Source organism: Podarcis raffonei, chromosome 4 (assembly GCF_027172205.1).
Source record: "Podarcis raffonei isolate rPodRaf1 chromosome 4, rPodRaf1.pri, whole genome shotgun sequence".
NCBI lineage: Eukaryota > Metazoa > Chordata > Lepidosauria > Squamata > Lacertidae > Podarcis > Podarcis raffonei.
In genome coordinates, this window is record NC_070605.1 from 53,692,087 (window position 1) to 53,712,988 (window position 20,902).

The following is a 20,902-nucleotide window of genomic DNA, read 5'->3' on the forward strand; positions in this document are numbered from 1 at the left end:
GGGAAATGGAAAATGAAACCATATGAAGAAGTGAAAGAATTTATGTATGATTGGTTACATTATTTTCAAACAAATGAAATGTTTAAGAAAGATCTCAAAGAATACGGATATATAGAAAAAGATTCTAGATTTCAAATAGAAATAATAAACAATGAACATAAAAACTTATCCAAAATGTACAAAATATTGTTGGAATGGCATACAAAAGATGAAGAAGTTAAATCAGTTATGATAAAATGGGCCAGGGATATTGGACATAATATACAATTTGATGATTGGATAAAACTTTGGAAGGATGGTATTAAATTTACTGCATGCACTGCATTAAAGGAAAATGTTATGGAAATGATATATAGATGGTACATTACACCAGTAAAATTAGCAAAAATGTACAAAACATGTAAGAAATGTTGGAAATGTAAAGAAAAGGATGGTACATTTTTTCATATGTGGTGGGAATGTAAGAAAGTGAAAAGCTTCTGGGAGATGATATATAACGAGCTGAAAAAAATGTTGAAATATACATTTGTTAAAAAACCAGAGGCTTTTCTTTTAGGAATAATAGGAAATGAAATAAATAGAAAGGACTACAAAATTTTCCTGTATGCAGTGACAGCGGCAAGAATATTATTGGCCCAGAATTGGAAACAAGAACAAATACCAACGTTGGAGGAATGGAGAACAAAGCTGACGAACTATGCAGAACTTGATAAGCTGACAGGGAAGATTAGATATCAGCGAGATCAAAGTTTCATCGAGGATTGGAAAAAATTAACAGATTATTGGGAAAGTATAAGTGATAACGAAATAACGTTAGTGGCATTTAAAGAAGCTCTGTAATAGATTAAGAAATATTGCAAAAAAGCAGAATATAAGATGGGGGTAAGCATAAAGGTAATATTGAAATTGGGAAATGTGTATTAAAAAATTAGAATTCGAATGATTATCAGAGAAGCTGAAGGAAGTCAAAAAATTGGAAATGTATTACAATTTGTTAATGTGAAATGATTGTATGGAAAAACTAATAAAATATATTTTAAAAAAAAAGAAAATTTTCTCTCTGGCTGCTTTCTCTATCACACAGTGCGCAATCTTATGCACCTCTACCTCGTCCTTCCCTCCTTTGCCTCCCCCCACAAAATAAAAACTTTAAGAGTTCCTTCCTCATGGGGGAGTTGCTCCCGGCCCTTGATCATTTGGGTTGCCCTTTTCTGCATGACTGCACTATTCTTCCTGACTGCTGAGAGTCAATGAGGCTTGTTTTCCTGGCGCTGCTGCTACCTGTTGACCGGCTTCTCTCTCCCTCTCTGTTTCAGATTTTCTGTTGCTGTCAGGGACCCACGCTTCCTTTCTCATCGGGGCTGGCCCAGCCTCATTAGGAAGGGATTTGTGCATGTTTGTTAATTGAGTCCCATTCTCGCCACCTGCCACTCGCAAGTCTCATCTGCACACTAACTGCCTCTAATTGTCATCATACGGCCGGCTCATGGCAACAACTTGAGAACAGATCCCTGGCCGTACGTGTGCCGTAGGGCTCTGCAATCTTCCAGGGACCAACGGTGTGGTGAGGAGCGGTAACTGTAACAATTTGTCAAGGGACCAGATGTTTTGAGCGGAAAGGCACCCTGTGCTAACATCAGGCACCGAGGCCTTGATGTTTATTACCGTGTCAGATATTAATATAGAAGTCTAGTGTGATCAAGGCTTGCCAAGACTCCAAATGAACAGATATCACAGACCCTTTGCTCTCTCGCTGACAACGGCCATGTAAACAGGGGAACCAAGTACAATGATTTATTTCTACATAAGTGATGCTCTACAGCTCATTAGTCAGCAGTTCAAAAGCTCGGGGGTGGGAGTGGGGAACCTCAGCGCTGGCAACATTTATAGCCAGAAATGTACTGCTGAAATATGCTCCAGAGAGAGAAAATGCATTGCGGGCAGGCAGATGAGGAAGCAAAGGCACAAGCCTTGGACACCTATGTTGCCTACAATAAATACTAGTTCAGGCATAGGCAACCTTCGGCCCTCCAGATGTTTTGGACTACAATTCCCATCATCCCTGACCACTAGGAATCATGGGAGTTGTAGGCCAAAACATCTGGAGGGCCGAAGGTTGCCTATGCCTATACTAGTGTATAACGTACAGAAATGGATGCAGTCTTTTAACATCGGTTTGAAGAAAAGTGGCAGGAAGAGTAATGTGTCCTTAAGCATCAAGAGTTTGCAGATATAAAGCTGCTTGCAAAGCTTTATGTGTAATATGGAACATGGTGTAATATTGCTTCTTTGTCTCTGTATACATTGATGTTACCTGTGGCCTTTTATACCGAACACAATCTAAATTAATTAGCCTGCATACAGCTTCTGAAGTTGCCTTCTTAACATATTGCATTATTCCTAGCAGCAGCATTTTAGTCCTAGTCTTCCTCCCCTCCCCTCTCTTCCCCTCTCCATCACAATTTCTTACATTTAACTTTTTATTTTCATGTTTAACTAGAAGAGTTCGGTGAGGCTGGAATAGGAAGAGTTCTGTGAAGTTCAAAAGCTAGCTCATTGCTTGTGATAGATAGAGATGATAGATAGATAGATAGATAGATAGATAGATAGATAGATAGATAGATGATAGATAGATAGATAGATAGATAGAAAGAAGAAAGAGGGGGGGTTCTAAATAAAAGGTTTGCTGTAATTTTCCGTGTTTCAGTTGATAATGATGTCATTTGTTTCCTTTCCTTTCCTTTCCGAGTACAGAACCCTAAACATGCTGGTTACTATCCATACACATTTGAATGCAGAACATGACAGAATATTTAATGGTAAAAGCCAAAATATTAATTTTTAAAAAGAGAAAGAAGAAAAAGGAAGGAAGGTTTGTAGATGCAAAGGGCATTATCTTCTTTGGGGAAGATGAGATGTGTGTTCAATTCTAACATCTGGAGAGACACCCCTCTCTCCATGTATTTCTGTCCTTCACTTGTGTTACTTACATGACTGCTTTTTTTGGGGGGGGGACTTAGGCTTTGCACTCATAAGCAAGCACTCAATACCTATCTGTGTTCAAAACAGTAACTACAGTGGTACCCCAGGTTACATACGCTTCAGGTTACATACGCTTCAGGTTACAGACTCCGCTAACCTAGAAATAGTGCTTCAGGTTAAGAACTTTGCTTCAGGATGAGAACAGAAATCGTGTTCCGGTGGCACAGCGGCAGCAGGAGGCCCCATTAGCTAAAGTGGTGCTTCAGGTTAAGAACAGTTTCAGGTTAAGAACGAACCTCTGGAACGAATTAAGTACTTAACCCGAGGTACCACTGTATTCAAAAGTGCTCCCACAGTTGTGCCTCGAAAAGAGGAAAACCCCTCAGTTGGGGTTTTTGTTTTGTTTTTGTTTTTGGTCCATTTGACCATTATTTCAGGGCTCAAAGGATTCACTCTCTCGTTTTCTTGATGGTTAATCTCTGAAATTAAACTCTTCCAGTCCCTGAAGATTACTGGTACCTGACTTTCTCTGCAGCTCCTCTGAGTTCACTTCCCTTTAGATTACCTCATCAGCTACATTAACAGTTGGGGTAAAGCTCTGATTTTTATTTTTATTTTGCATCTTCTTGACTTTGAAGCAGCTGCCTCCAACTCTCATGACACAAAGCTTGTTTGTTTGACCCTGGTCCTTTCTTTCAAAAGAGAGAGAAAGAATCTAGTTATCTTCCTGCTTGGACATCTTCAGGACACCATTACATTTATTGAAATAGATTTTGAGGCAAAACATCTGATTGATTGGTTGGTTGATTGAAGACAAGAGATTTCTGCACTGTGCTCCTTAGAAATCTTTCTGATTTTTCAACAAATTTTCAATGACACTACTAGAAAAAATAATATATAGTGGGGTGAAAGGAAGGGCAAAATAAGTTCTGAAGTTACAAACTCCATCTCACACGTACACATAGTTAATGACATTGTGTCCAACAAATAATTTCAGCACAGCACCTGCCCTTATGTGAAAGGTAGGGAACTTCTGGCTGAGATGATGAATATAGCCATCTAAGATACTTTATCTGGCCTACAAGACTTTCCTCAGACCATGCCACAGACTTTGCCCTGACTGAAATGTGTCCTTAAACTGTGACAATACCTTGCCTTCATGGAGGAGTGTAGAGACCTCTGACTTTTTCCAGAGTGCAAATACAGTCTCTTCAGCTGAATAACCTATTAAGTAAACAACAACAACATGCTGGTACTCATGATGCATAGAGAAACCTCCAGGTTGTCCTTATCTTGTGCTAGGAGCAGCTTTACTCCCAAGATTGTAAACACATTCCTAAGTGTCTGCATTTGAAAAGGAGACATGCTCTGCTCAAATGTCCTAACCCCCTCAGGTAGAAAGGAACGCAAAGAGATCATGTGCAGCGGGGGTTGCTTAGAAAGAGTCATTTGTTTTGAGACTAAGGTAAAGGTACCCCTAACCATTAGGTCCAGTCGTGGCCAACTCTGGGGTTGCGGCGCTCATCTAGCTTTATTGGCCGAGGGAGCTGGCGTACAGCTTACAGGTCATGTGGCCAGCATGACTAAGCCGCTTCTGGTGAACCAGAGCAGCGCATGGAAACGCCGTTTACCTTCCCGCCGGAGCGGTCCCTATTTATCTACTTGCACTTTGACGTGCTTTTGAACTGCCAGGTTGGCAGGAGCAGGGACCGAGCAACGGGAGCTCACCCCGTTGCGGGGATTCGAACCGCCGACCTTCTGATCAGCAAGTCCTAAGCTCTGTGGTTTAACCCACAGCGCCACCCGCGTCCCTGTTTTGAGACTAATGAATAGGTAATGAAGGAAAGACCATACATGGTATAATTAGTATTGTGTTATAACTTTAGATTGGAGGAAGTTTATGCATATGTATTGCTTTAACAGATAACAGCTATGTATATTAAGGAGGCCCCACCCCTCTGGGGCTTGCTCAGCTTTTGGAAAGTAATCCCACTGAGGCTTTATTGCTAGCAATAAACACCCTTTGTTTTCTCACCGCGCGTGGAGATTTCCTTCAGCCTCAAACGTTGATTTCTGCAATGCTCATAGTGCCGGAACTGAGCCTATAAGGAAATTTCTGTTATGGAGAATAAGCCAAAAATTTTAAACATTTAATTCATTTTGTTTCTATGTCAATGACACACATATTTGAACTAGGACCCTAATTGCAGAAGCCAATTTATAGATGGTCAAGCCAGACAAGAAGGGTCTTCCTCACCTCAGTTCTGCCTCCACCATGGCCACTGCCCAACACAAGTCTAGAATAGGGCAAGAGAGGGTTGGGAGTGGCAGCGGGGCAATAGGCACTCCTGAGCCCAGTGGAGTATCCTTTCCTTCCAGGGCTAAGATTGGGACTAACTCCCGCTCCTACCATCCCAAGAAGAAACAGACTCAAACACATTATTTTCCCACTGGGGATGCTGAATCGTGTAGTTTCAGTCCCATCCCCAGTGAAAAAGGATCCTCCCTGCTGATACTGTACTGACGTTCCCAATACTGCCATTGCCTTTGCTTCCTTTCTCTGCCCCTGGTAAGTTTTGTGGGGCAACAGAAGGAGAAAGAGGCAGGGGTAGCAGTGGGGCTGCAGGATCTCAGCAGAGATTCCTTTCCCACTGAGGAAGGGACTGAGACTTTCATTCCCAGTATCCTTTGCAGATGCTATTTGTAACAATAACCAAGGCTGCCATACGTCCAGATTTTCCTGGACATTACTGGGATTTCAAAGGGGGAATTGATGTCCGGGGGGATTCCTGAAAGGCAGTGCTTTGTCCTGGATCTTAGACAAGTCAATCGAAAAATTGTGGGGGTTTTTTGGGGCATCTTTGTAAAAAAAAATTCCTATAAAAAACCTGAACAACTTTCAGGGTGTCCTGTTTTTGCTTTTTGAAATAGGAAACCCTAGAAATAATGCTGTTTGTATCTTCTTTCACTGCCACCTCCTCTTTCCCCTGCCCTCAGTAAGCTTTCTGGGTGCCTGGGAGACAGAAACGGCAGATGCAGTTCACAGAACAGAGGTGAGCACAGGCCAGCTCATCCTGCTGACCATCTAAAGTGGCCAATGCTTCAAGGCTGCACGGCAGTTTAAAGTGGACTCAATGTATCCTGTGTACACTCAGGTCCTGGTACTGGGACTTCCCATAGACATCTGGTTGACCACTGTGAGAACAGGATGCTGGGCCAGATTGACCGCTGGTCTGATTTGGAAGGCTTTGTCTTAGGTTATTTTGGTGTTCAACCTGTTCTAGATGGGGTTGTAGTTGTAGCTTCCACTTTAAGGATCAGATTTGCATTTTTAGGCTGCTATGAGATCCAGCCTGATCTCTTGATCCCCAATTTGTCCACAATGCAGCTGCTTTTACCCAAGACCATGCAAATGGGGGGGGGTGGGGGAAAATCTCTTAATAGTGTCTAAATGTTTATGGATAAATGTTTTCCCATCCTTTCTCACTGTGTCTGCTATGTGGTATATATAATGTTATACTCTGGGAAGTTTGACTGGCACAGAACATAATATTTTTAGGTGCCTAGTGAAAGACTTTATGTTTAACCAGGCCTTTTTAAATGCTTCGGTACTGATATTGCTATCCTGCTGCTTTTAGGTGTGTGTTTTTAACAGTACAATCCTGTGTTTACTGCATTAAATGGGGCTTGCACCCAAATAAACATGCATAGAATTTTACCTGCTTGTGTGCACTTTTAAAAACTGTTGCAGATTATATATTTTCTGCATTGCATTCAAATATTATTTGCAAGACATTGTAAGCTGCCATGGAAGTTTTTAAAATGAAATTCAGAGGGGAAATATTTAAAACAAACACATGTGATATAATCTGGATCCTGGCTACTGAATTTTATTAGATTATCTTAATATCTATTTTCTCAACCTCTTAACCAACTAGCCTTTTAAATCTGTTTCTATAGACACCCATGCCAGCCCTGAAGCAATGTTGCTGGAGGTTTCAGTATATAATAGCTCACAAATGCTTGCAACTGATCCCTTAGCAAACAGAACCACAGTCTCTTCAATGAAAAAGATCTATAGAAAATGCCCTCTAAGTTGCAGGGCTATTGCTTACCCACTGCAATTATTTCCCTTGATCTCTTTGCTTGGTCTGTCTCTTTATTTTCCATGTGTTCATTTGTGTGTTTGGTTGCTTAAAGAATTACCATGTCAAAGAAAAAAAATAAGATTTCATTGTATGAAGCTTTAGAATGACATTTTAGAGAACTTATAGTGTTGCACCGTTATGTACACAGTCCAAGACATTAATGCAAATAGAATGCAAATCTAAGTTAGCACTCTCCTGCTGCACAGTACCATAAATGCCACAGCAGTTAGTGAAATTTGGGTTTTAGCCAAACAGAAATAGATTTAAAAAGTTTAACACTTAACAGTGCAATCCTATAAATGTCTGCTCAAAAGTAAACCTCACTAAGTTCAGTGGGGTTTTCTCCCAGATAAGTGAGTATAGGATCGAAGCCTTATCTCCCAGGGCTGGATCCCAAATTATATTTTTGTCAAGTTCACCATATTAGTTAACCAATAAGTTAGCTCTTCTCCCCTAGGCTAGCAGACAAGCTTGCATAAATTAGATTTCTCTCACCATTACTACACTGCTATTTATGAATGAAAACTAGACTTTCTATGACAAATAGTATGTTTATCACATTTTAGAATTTTCATTTTGTACAACATGAAAGCACTGGGAATAGTGAAATGACACCAGTTAATAAACTTAACTTTAAATACATTGCTTTAGAGTTTCGTTACCATCTAGTCCAAGTGACATACTTTCAACTGAGTTTGGGATTCGGTGTTTCATATTCTGCACCTAAGTATTTTTAATTGATTTGTCGTTACGGTTTTCTTAGGGAAACTAGAAGTTCTGAAAAGCAACTTCATTCCATGTTATATCTTTGTCGTATTTAAAATAGATAAAAAGGAAGTGTTTCTCTTCTAAAAGTGGGACTCTCCCATTTACAGCAGATTAAAATTTGAATTGAAATATGTACTCTATTTTTTTGTCCCTTATCCTGTGAACTTGAGGCTAGGGGTTTGCTGCTACAAAGATATGACAGATTTTCTTTTTTTAAAAAAAGCAGTGAGAATGGCAGTTTGACAGTGTCCTGTCACAGTTAAAATGGGTCCTTCATGTGACCCAGGCTTGGACGCTAATGCTCTGTACCTATTAACAGCTGAAGCAGCATCTGCCACGTTTCGTGGTCCCGCCACTTCATGCTGTGCAACCAGCTGCTTCTGTTTATGCTAGACTCATTGCAGCCTTCTGACTGGGTTGGAGCAAGCAAGAGCCTAATATTCCATCACTGGACTTCCCTGCCCCCACCCTCCCTAAAGAAAATGCTGCTTATATTGCTTTGATATGGTGGAATAAAGTCAAGTTATGTCTTCAGTTGACAGCCTTGGCTGGCAAATTGCATTCCAAAAATGCAGTTAAGAAAAGCTACTTGATGGAAGTAGATCAGCCAGACATAAGTTCTGTGAAAATGGAGGCAGGAATCTTCAACTTAACTCTTTCTCTCGCCGTTTAAATTTAAAGGACACCCCCTTCCAAAAACAAACAAACAAACTGGGAACTTCAGTGTGTTAAGAGTCCTGGGAATTATAGCTCTGTGAGGGGTAAACTGCATTTCTCAAGATTCTTGGGGACAGGAGAGTGTGTCTTAAATGTGCTTTAAATGTTTAATATTTCTTAACTTGGTGTCTAACAAGGTGTTGCTTTTTTAATGGTCTAAAGATTACTTGTTTGCAGGGCTGCATGGTTGCATTTAAATCTCCCACAGGAACAACATCAAAAAGCAAACAGGTTAGCTGAAGTATCGATTCCTTATCAGTTGCAAAGTATTTTATTTAGAAGATGTATATACCACTCAGTCAAAGAGATCTCTAAATAGTGTACAAATAAGAAGGTAGATCAAACACAGCTAAAATCCACCAAACAATTAGAAATATAAAATCATAATAATTACAATCCAGTTTAAAAAAATAAAACTTTCCCCCCTTAAAGTTCTTAATTTTTTAAAAGTTCAGATCAGTGCTTTTGTATTGTCACATAGTTCAGATATCTTAAAGCTGTCTCCGAATGGTGCAAGATTCCAGGGGTGCCAGGCATGCTTACCAGGGTCTGTGTTTCCTTTTGGACAATGTGGGACAACAGAGACTGTGGTGTCTTTCTGATATATAGCCTATTTGCACATATATACTACCTGAGCCTAGATGGAGAGAGTGCAGTGTTCCTTCCACTGCTGCAGCCTTGGATCCTGAGAGACCTCAAACATCGTGCCCGACTCTCTCTTCAGCATAAAACAGGCAGCCTGCCTTCTCCCTGGCCTCCTGTCTCCAACTTTCAAAGCTGATGCTTCTTTTCTGTTCATTTACATCATCCTAACCGCAAACCTGAAACTTCCCTCCCCCCCCCCCATGCTCCAATCTGGCACTGTCTTTTGCTAACTACCCAAAGTGCAGGGTAGGGCACATAGTCTTAGTCTTAGGGTTTTTCTCTCTGTCTTCTGTTAGGTCAATAACTCAGCCATTCTGTTGAGTAGATCTTCATGGTTCCTCTTGATAACTCCTCTGTCATGCGGTATCCTGGACAGAGAAAGCTGAGTCCAGCTATTTAAAGTCTTAACTTTCAAATTAACCCTCCAAGAATAACTTTTATTAGACCCAGGAATTTAGGGGGGGTCTGCCCCCCCAAACTCTTTACACAATCATGAATGAACCTTGAAGGAAGTTTTGCACAGCTAGATCAAGTGAAAGAGAGGAAATGGACCTGTGAGGCAACTGGCCTTCGTTAACCAACAGGATAACTTGAAGGCCTGGAAACTGAGGGGTGGTGTGGAGGTCTTACCATCCCACGGGAAAGCGGTACAGCCTGAGCAGTAAGATGTTCAGGCAAAAGGATCCCTAGACTCAGCGCAGCAACAGGGCGACAGCAAGCAATTCAGCCATGTCACTTGCTTCCACCTTCCCCATGGTTTCTTTGTCTATTTCAGGCTGCCAAGAGTCCACTCAGCAGAAAAGATAACAGGCCAAGGACATTCCCCCTCAGAATACGAGGCAGAAGGCGTGCTATGCCATGGAGCAAACACCATCCGCCAACCTCAGATGCTGTCAGGAAACACCCCCTCTCTGCCCATCCAAGATTACAGGTCACCCTTCATCTGCTTCCTTAGTTCTCTAGAAGTCAGAGATGCAGAGTTAATCAGAAACTGATCAAAGACAGGCCAGCGCTTTCCTTGCCTTTTAAAATGCCTGTGACAGTCTGTTTAATTTGACCAGTTAATAATTCCTCTTCAGTCTCAGGCCCACACATGCCTTTCTGTATTAGAGTCCTGTGGCGTGTGGGCAAGAACTATTACATGGAGAATAATGCGAGTGCCCACACCAGCCTCCTGGGGTCACATTTGTCTCCCTTTCCATATGTTCCTCATTGCCTCAGGAATTTTTCCTTAACACATCCTGGGCCAACTTTGTCAGTTGCTTTGTCAGCGACCAATAAATTTAATAAATACATAAATAAATTAAATAATTTTTATTCATTTTCCAAACAAATTTTATACAATCAACAAATTATTTTGCACTCATTCTTCAATTTTTGACTTCCCTCAGTTTCTCTGTCAATCTTTCGTAAAATTTCTATTTATTGACACATTTCTAAACATGATATTGCCTCTCCCAACTCCTTTTCCTCTTACTCTCTTTTTTGCAATATTTCTTACTATCTCACAGAGTCTCTTCAAAACCAACAAGCGTTGTCTGTACATCACATATATTTTTCAGATATTCTGTAAATTTCCCCCAGTCCTCGATAAACTTTTGGTCTTTCTGATATCGAATCTTCCCAGTCAATTTGTCCAATTCTGCATATTCAGTCAATTTCCTTCTCCATTCTTCCACTGTTGGAATTTCTTCCTGTTTCCATCTTTGGGCCAGAAGTATCCTTGTGGCAGTCACTGCATATTGAAACAGTTTACAGTCTCTCTTATTAATTTCGTTTCCTACCATTCCTAATAGAAAGGCCTCTGGTTTTTTAACGAACGTATATTTCAACATCTTTTTCAATTCATTGTATATCATTTCCCAGAAGTCTTTCACCCTTTTACACTCCCACCACATATGATAGAAAGTACCTTCTTTTTCTTTACATTTCCAACACTTATTGCATGTTTTATACATTTTGGCCAGTTTAACTGGCGTTATATACCATCTGTAGAACATTTTCATTACATTTTCTTTCAACGCAGTACATGCCGTAAATTTTAACCTTTCATTCCATAATTTCATCCAATCATCATACTGTATATTATAACCAAAGTCTCTTGCCCAGTGTATCATTACTGCTTTTACCTCTTCATCTTTTGTATGCCACTCCAGCAACATTTTATACATTTTAGATAGATTTTTATACTCATTATTCAATACCTCCACTTGGAATTTTGATTCTTTACCTTCATACCCACACATTTTACAATCTTTTTTAAACATTTCATTAATCTGAAAGTAATGTAACCAGTCGTAAACAGATTCTTTCACCTCTTCATAAGTTTTCATCTTCCATCCCCCCCCTCTCTTGTTACCAATTCTCCATATGTTATCCACCTCCCCCTCATATTAATTTTTTTCACACTCATCATTTCTAATGGTGAAATCCAATGGGGGAATCTAGGTTCCAACAAGTTTTTATACCTCTCCCACACCTCTATCAATGATCTTCGGAAGATGTGGTTTTCGAAACCTTTGTGAATTTTTTTCTTCTCATACCATAGATAAGCATGCCAACCAAATCTGTTATCAAATCCTTCTAAATCTAACAGCTCTCCATTCTCTAATTTAATCCATTCCTTTATCCAACAGAGGCATGATGCTTCATAATATAATTTCAAATCTGGCAGGGCGAAGCCACCTCTTTCTTTTGCATCTGTTAATAACTTAAACTGAATCCTTGGCTTCTTACCCTGCCAGATATATCTTGAAATTATTTTTTGCCATTCTTTAAAAATTGATGCCCCCTTGATTATCTGCAGTGATTGGAAAAGGAATAACATCTTTGGTAGCACACTCATTTTTATCGTAGATATTCTCCCCAAAAAGGACAATTTCAGTCTTCCCCACACCTCCAAATCCCTTTTTATTTGATTCCACATAGGTAAATAATTGTTTTGAAACAAATCAATGTTCTTCGGGGTTAACCATATTCCTAAATACTTCACTTTGTTCACCACTTCTATCTCTGTCCTTTGTTGTATTTCCTCAATTAATTCTTGATTCATGTTTTTAGCCATAATTTTCGTCTTTTTTTTGTTGAGATAGAATCCTGCAACTCGTCCAAATTGTTCTATTTCTTCTAAGATTCTTTCAATACTTTCCACTGGTTCTTCTACTGTCATTACCAAGTCATCCGCGAATGCTTTAACTTTGTATTCATTTTTCCCTATAGACACCCCTTTTATATCTTCATTTTTTCTTACTGATTTTAGCAAAACTTCCAGCACCATAATGAATAATAATGGCGACAGTGGGCATACATAAATAAATTAAACCTGGTCTCCTCCAGATGTTTGGATTACCACTCCCCTCAGCACCCAGCTAGCTCATGGGAGTTGTAGTTCAATAATGTCAGTAGGCCTCAGGGTCAGTGTTGCCCTTATAGAATTTTGCAGGGAGGCGGGCAGATGGGGACCAACTAGAATTAGTTGGCTCTGCCTATCATTGGCTGTGGCTCCACCTCCTCCACCTGCATGGACCTAAAATCTTAATATAACCAGAGCAAAATGGGCAGAGGGAAGAAATGAATGAATATGTATAAAATCTTTTGTATATATTTTAAAATGAAAAGGACTCAGATAACAAAGGGCGAGGCAGGCGAACCAAATGGGTATGTGCAGGTTCAACTTTTTAATTAGAACATGAATAAGGTTCTGACTGCAAAAAAGGGAAGTGATACAATGGCAGGCTGGGGGGTATTGTGACCCATTCTTGTGACAGTTTTGTTTGTTGGGCTCCAACAACCATGAGCTCCAAGCAGCATGGCCAATGACAAGGAATGATGGGAGTTGTAGTCCAGCAACATAAGGACATTGGCTGCCCCATCGGCACCAGTTGTGTGGTTTCCTCAAACATAAACACAAGAGAAGCAGGAATCCGAGGGAAGAGGAGATGAAGGAGGTTTGATGAAAAGGGCAAAGGACAGTGGGAACAAGAGATGTTATGGTTTGGAGGACAGGGGGCTAGAGACAAGCATAAAGCTGCTAGGACTAGAGTTTAGGCCAGGGTAAGAAAAAGCGAAAAAAAATTCTTACCGTGAATTTCGGTTTAAAGATGGTGTCCCCTCCATTTGGTAAACCTTCCTATGAAGGGCTGCTGATCATGGCAGCCAATAAGGGGCCACAACCAATGGTGAGTGGAGTCATAGACAAAAGTGGGTGGGACCAGAGCCAAAAGTGGGTGAAGAATGGCCAAAATGGGTAGAGTTATGGAACTGCAAGATGGCATGTCTCTTAACTCTTATCACCACCCGATACCTTTCTCTTTCTCTTGCACTTTTAACAGTTGCATAGAAAAAAAATCCTGTCACTTGCAGCACTGTAACCTGGCAACCTGAAGGTCACTGCAGGGCAATGTAGGTCAAGAAGTATCATGTGTGTGGGAGGGGTAAATTTTACATAGTGATTTGAGCTAACTAGTTATTCTTCAACTTCAGGCTTCTAGTATTCTTTCGAAAGTATTTAAGAAGCCTGTTTACTAAGAGTCAATAATGCACAGAAAGGGGCACTTTCAGGGGGCCTCACAAATTCTAAGAGCGATCTAGGGATTTGGACACAGAGTTGCATTTGTAATTCTTTGAAAATTAGTTCCAAATGAATGATAATGAGAGCATGCGAGAAAAAGTATTTTTACAGCTGACACAAATGCCTTTAAGATGCTTTTCAGTTTCCTGGTGCCTATCTAGCTAGAAGATTAACAGTTTGGGGGATCCATTTGAACCCTCTGCACACAATATATGCAACCAAAACATAGTGATACAGAAATCACAGGGTTACGGGGGGGGGGAGGTGAGATAGTTCCGCTCCAGCCAAAGACAATGATCATCCAAGCATTGCTAACTCACACGAGACAAATGACACAAGGAGAGAGCAGGTAGCTATCAAAACCCAGGTGGGCTTTGAGAAGGTGGTAGAAGGACTCTTGGACCCGATGGAGCATCGCACCTCCCTCCCTAAGCCAGGGAGAAGCTTCCTGGGCTTTGGGAAGGAGGCGCCAGGGGAAGATATGGGGAACTAGCCTAGTCCCCCTAGTCCACTGACCACACACCACTGCCCCCTTGTCTGAGTCAGATCCCAGGCTGCAGGTCTTGACAAAAATGCACCTGGATGCCTTTATGCACTGAGTGTCCAGTTGCAATAGTAGAGCCAGGAGCAATGAGAACCTGTCAGAACCTTCCAGCTGCCTCAGCCTGAAGTGGATGGGACCTCCTTGGAAAATGAGTCCCAGCCAGAATGCATCACATTTCTGAATGGCTTCCCCAGTGTAGGCTCTGGGACAGCTGCTCTAAAGGATGCACTATCCTTAGGTAAAAATGTAAAGGACCGCTGGATGGTTAAGTCCAGTCAAAGGCGTCTATGGGGTTGCGGCGCTCATCTCACTTTCAGGCCAAGGGAGCCGGTGTTTGTGCACAGACAGCTTTCTGGGTCATGTCGCCAGCATGCTTCTGGCACAACGGAAACCCGTGACGGAAACCTGAGCGCACGGAAATAGCGTCTACCTTCCTGCCACAGTGGTACCTATTTATCTACTTGCACTGGTGTGCTTTCAAACTACTAAGTTGGCAGGAGCTGGGACAGAGCAACAGGAGCTCACCCTGTCACAGGGATTCGAACCACTGACCTGATCGGCAAGCCCAAGAGGCTCAGTGGTTTAGACCACAGCACCACCAGCGTCCCTACCATCCTTAGATCCCTAAACGGCACACCATTTTTGGACCCTGCTAAACCCAAGGCTTGTTAATTCCTAACTGATTAGGAGTTCATAATTCAAAACACATAGTTCTCTGATTTCATATGCAGAATCATTTGTGACATTCCACGACAGCCACAGTATTAAGATGAAAATGCTTGGTGATGCTATCTATGGTGCCCTCCAATGAAGACTCTTCAAAAGCTTCCCAGTCGTTACTGTCTTTACATTTCAAGATTATACTGCAGGATCAGTTAGGAAAATTCGCTCCCGCAGTCATCTCAGCTGCTTTTAGTTAAATATACTGTATTTAACCAAAGTAAACCTAATGTCAACACTTTGTAATTTCAATTATTTTTTTAAATGCATGCTTTGTAATAAATGCTGACTTGTATGCAAATCAGCATCTAATTGTTTAGTACTCCCCTGTGGCTCTCTGCATGCTGTAACTTTACAGATGTTATCAAATCGCTCCATGGATTATATAAAGGAAAGACAACAATTAAGGGTTGTCTTGTTTAAGGTCCACATGCACCATTAGTTCCCAACAGCTTATGTGCCTTCAATCAAGCAGAGATTTGATATACATCTGCTTCTTTTACACTATCCTTCCAAGAGAAACAACAGGACACTTGTTTGCTGATTCTTTTCAGAATTAAGAAACACTTGTTTCTTTTGTTCACCAAACAATAATTTCATGGCTGGAGAACTGCCAGTTAGTCCTGCAGCCTGTTTACTGCCGAGAGATGTATTGCCTGAGTAGGTGTCAGTTGTGGGCTGGATAAGAGTGTGTCTGTTACTCTGCAACTAGTGAGCACTGTGTCTGCAGAGTGCCTAGACAGCACTATCTGGGCAACAGTTTCAGCTCGGACTGTAGAGTCACTTTACTAATAAGATAGACGTTTCCATTCATTTTATAAGCAAGATAAGCCTTCTGTTTTTTGATGGATGACTGACTACTTCTAAACTTCTATCTCCCTTGATAATATGGGGAATTAGGAGCGAATGTTGAAGATAGGTGAGTGTGATAGGTTGGAAAGAGAAAGCGACATGGAGTCAGGTCAACATTTATAAAGTAAAACAGGCACGCACCAATATTAAGGTGAGGGTCTAATTTGTTTTTTGCTTTGCATGACAGCAATACGTTGTGACAACTTGCAAACCCAAGGGGATTGTTGGGCATGTACTAAATGTTCAGTTTAATTGAGTTACATATATGGGAAGTATTGCTTGTTTGGGGGAAGGACACCTCTGCTTCAGAGATACTACCTTTCCCCATCAATCAATCCTAAATATAGTGTTGGGGGGGGATGTGATTCTTCATCAGCTAGCAAAGATTTGGTGCAATTTGGTGCAGAGGCGCCAGCTTCTCCAGACGATTGAAGGGACCCAATGCGACGTCCTGACACTGCACGCATGATGTCTTGCGACATCCTGACATCGTGCACATGGCCCTCTGAACATTGAGGGGACCCAGCCCCCCCAAAATATATGGGGGGAGCAAATTGCCTTGGCCCCCAGAAGCTGGCACCTATGATTTGGTGTGTGCTGTCAAGAATGTTGCCTGCGTGCCACTGGGCAACTACTAGATAGCACTGGTAATCTCACTGATGATGAGATACAACTCTTCTAACTATGCACATGACACACACACACACACACACCTTGTACCGTGTTCATCTGGGAGTTTTCTTCCTGATGCCACCTTTCCATGCACAGAGAGATCTGGACAAGAGGGAGCTTTCAAATAAGCAGCCCCTACATGCATGTGAAAACTGTACATGCACCCTATCATATCTTCAGTTCTTAACAACTTCCTTCTCCAAATATGTAGTAAGGAAGTCGCGCTTAGAGGAGCTCATTTACTTTTTATAATATTTACAATATTTCCGTAATGAAGGATTCATTTGTGGAGAGAGAGAGAGAGCGCTTGCTTAATATGGTTGATATGCACATTTTCTGCCCCCATGTATCCCATAAAGAAACATAGTACATGGACTCTTTTCTTGGCCTTTCTTGTATTAGAAAATTAGGTGGGATTAGGATGGCGTTGCACAGATACAGGAAATTCATTTCTTGCATGAGCACCATAAGGTTGCATTCCTATACATATACCTGGGAGTAAACCCCATTGATCTCAATGGAAGTTACTTTTTAAAGTGGCCTAGAGAATGCATGCTCCAGAGCAGTGGACACTGGTGCTGATTGTGGCTCACAGAGAAGAAGGAAGAGAAGCCAATAGTAGGTGGAGCCATAACAAATGGCTGGTGGGGCCAACTCATTCCAGTATCCCCCCTCCCCAATCCTCTTCCCTACTGGATTAAACAGGAGGAGGTTGGGGGGCTATTAGGTTGTTTTTATTTTGATTATGTATTTTGTGGTTTTATATTTTGATTTTATTCTGTGAACCGCCCTCCGGGTATAGGGCGGTATATAAATTTAATCAATCAGTTGACAGCCAGTACAATATAGGCAGGTGTTCATCTGGTTCAGGGCAGACTTGAACTCCATGGGGCAATCCCTCATTTATTCTAATTCACCAGCCTCCATTGCTCCTGAGGTCTAAGTCATACGTGTATTCTTTCATCCAAAGATGTGTGTGGTAACCTGTGTACTTGTGGCATCAGTTTTTACACTGCACTTCATATGCAATACTGCATATTTTCTTAAAATAGGTTTATTTCAGTGTAGAAAATAAATGGCCCCATATTAAGCAACTGGTTTTGTACTTGTGAAAGTGGAGAGCATTTTTGTCACATGGAAAGCAGGCCTTTTCAATCACCCAAAAGAAAGTCCTAAGCATTCAGTCATAATGTGAAATGTCCCATTGATCCACCTTTCTCTATTTGTTTGAACAGACCTGGTTTTGTACATTAGGGGCACTAATTTTTTTAAAAAAATCTGGCCCCTTCTTGGAGCAAAAACTTAAGTCTGCCATCTCAACATTTGCAAATCAGGTAGTTGCTTGCAGAACAATCACAGAAATCCAGCAAATATAAATGGTAAGGCTGCCTGATATTTAGAACATTTTAGTTTATTAACCAATGGATAACTCAGCTGAATCATGCAATTTGCATATTGCCCAAACTGTAAGATTAATTAGTAATTTTTGTATCGCCTGTGAAAATGCTGTAAGGCTGTGCTCATATGTACGGTACATTTACTTTGCATAAGCTCCACTGACCTGAATGGGATTTACTTCCAAATAATCATGCATAGAAATTGGGCTTTTGTTAACTTTTTCAAATATACTTGTTGGGTCTGTTACTATGTTTTCCCAGTGATTTTTTATGAAAACAGTTTTCACACATCTACTGCTCGAACTCAGAAGTTGGCACCCAAAAATAAAATGAAACAATGGTGTTTGCCACCATAATCACCATGCACATATCTGTACATAGCTGAGGTCTGCTGCTCACACTTTGATGCAAAGTGGGAGAAGCAAGCATCTATGTTTGATACAAAACAACTGCTAAAAATTAAAAGAATTACCTGAAAACACTGTACATGTTTCTTTCAGCTAATTAGGCAATCTGCCCAGGTGTTTAGCACCAAGGCATCATCAGCGCCTTAATTGGAACAGCATTAATCAAAAGCAGAAGTCTAACAATAATTAACCATGCATCATTACCATAATCTAGCCCCTTTATTACATAAGATTCACAAATTACTTGAAGTATCACAATAACCCCTGTTAATAATTATTGCCTGACAAAACTACAAATTAGCTCTTAAATTACACAAAAGCTGACAGGCACAACTATTCTGTATGAAATGGGAACACGAAGCATTCCAAGAGCTGGCAAAGGCTTAAAAACCAAGAGGTGGGCGGCTTGTTTTGTAAAACAAAAAGAAAAAGCAACATACCTTCCGCTCTTTTGCCCTCTGTGATGTAGGAGAAAGAATGAAAAAATGCTATCCCCTCTCACCTCACACCAACATGTATACACACTGCAGGCACAAGTTAAACATTTCTAAGGTCCACTGTTTTCAACAGAAGAGATACTCACATGCCTTAATCTACTTTGCTGAAATCAGTGGGACCAAAAAAACTTATTTTGGCTGGATCATGCCCACAAAGTCATAGTTTCAAGTTGCACAAAGCTGGAATTGCTTCTGAATTTGGAGTCCTTGTAACCCAGCCTAAGCATTTGTTCTAATATATAGTGTTCCTTATCTTGGCTATCTTCTCATAAATTATGCTGAAAATTAGCCTGATCTTATGTTTTTGCACTGTGTTCGCATCTGAACTATTTTAAGCTCCTCTCCTTTCACTTTGTGTGGCAGAAACAAAGCTTATTTTTGCAGGGAGCTGAAAATTATTTTCACGTGTGTAGAAGGGCTATGGTCAGCTCTTGCCAGTTGAGCTGTAAATTACATTATTATAATATTAGCAATTATTTGCAGACACATCATTAAGTGATTATTCACAAGAAGGAAAACAAGGCAGAACTGAAAGCACTGTAACAGTGTGGCCCAATTTTAGGGACCACGGAGAGCTAATTCTTCAGACCCATACAACTTGCACAGATGAAATTTTAAAAAATATTTTAAAGTGGAACAGCTTTCCACATAGCTCTAGCCCTGATCCTAATGCCTTGCAACTGCGTATCTATCCAAACATAACTGATGATAACAGAAGCACTACACGGCATCCTAAGCGTGCCTTATGGTAGCATGCCCGTGCTAAATATTCTGCATGCAAGGTGGTGAATGAATTTGCTAAATCCACAGGCAGGATAACTAGATCCATAATCACCACATACTGAAATGGTTGTGAGGACCAGCCGTTAGGTGCCACTGCTCTTCAACGCTCTTACAACTCTGCTGCTTTCCCATTAATTTTCAGTACCCCATGCTGCACATTTTAACTGACTACCTCAACTCATTTTTTTCTGCTGGTCTTCCTGCCACAGCTACAGATAGACCTGGTGTCAGCTGCAAGGAACCAGGAGCCTTGCCAGGGCCTCATGGGGCTGATGCCAACCCACCACCACCATTGATCTCTCTTCCATTGTTGCCACGAACACTGTGGCCACCAGCAGCACTGCAGCTAGTAGTCCTTCCTCACTTGCACGGCCATGTTAATGGGTTCAGGACCTTGTTAGACGTGCAATAATGCTTGGGTTTTGCCTCTGTGACCTTGTTGGTCTGTTGTATATTCAGATAACCTCCCCCTGTTCCTATAGGGTAGTCCTCCAGAGTCGGAGAAACGCACAGGAAAAAAACTTGGAACATGGAAAATAATGCAATGCCAGTTGTTTTATGATGACCTCAGAAAGCTTTTTATTTCTTTTGTCTGTGGTCCAAAGCAGTTTGCTTCTAAATGCATATTCCACACCTTATTCCAGTCAAAAAGCTTCAGTAACAGCATCATTAAGCAGGCTATTCCCCAGAACTGGGAAAAGAAAACCCACTGTAAAATAACTAGTTATTAGGTAGCCCAACTGCACTATATAAGAGATACTGTGGTGGTTTAAAAGCGCACAAGCTCTCTGTTTACTCTTTGAAAGAAAAGGGGAAATAAAAGGAGAACTAGGAAGAGAAAACAACCATTGCAGTTGGTTTGGTTGCACTAAGAATAATTGCTGTCAATATTGATTAGTCCTTAGGGACCATGCTGAATTTGAAATTTGCAGGCGGTGAAATCCCAGATGATATGTACACCACTTGTTATGGCTCCTATGTTTAAACATCTCAGGAAAAAATGTGAAACTAATGGTCTCACATTGGGTATAATGTGTTATCCTATAGCAAGGCTACTCCTGTCACCAAATAACAAATTCCAGAAGGGTAGCCACGTTAGTTTATATAGCAGGGAAAGACAAATCAAAAGAATCTTGTAGCACTGTAAGACTAAGCAATTTATTGTGGCATGTGCTTCTGTAGGTTACAGCCTGCTTCATC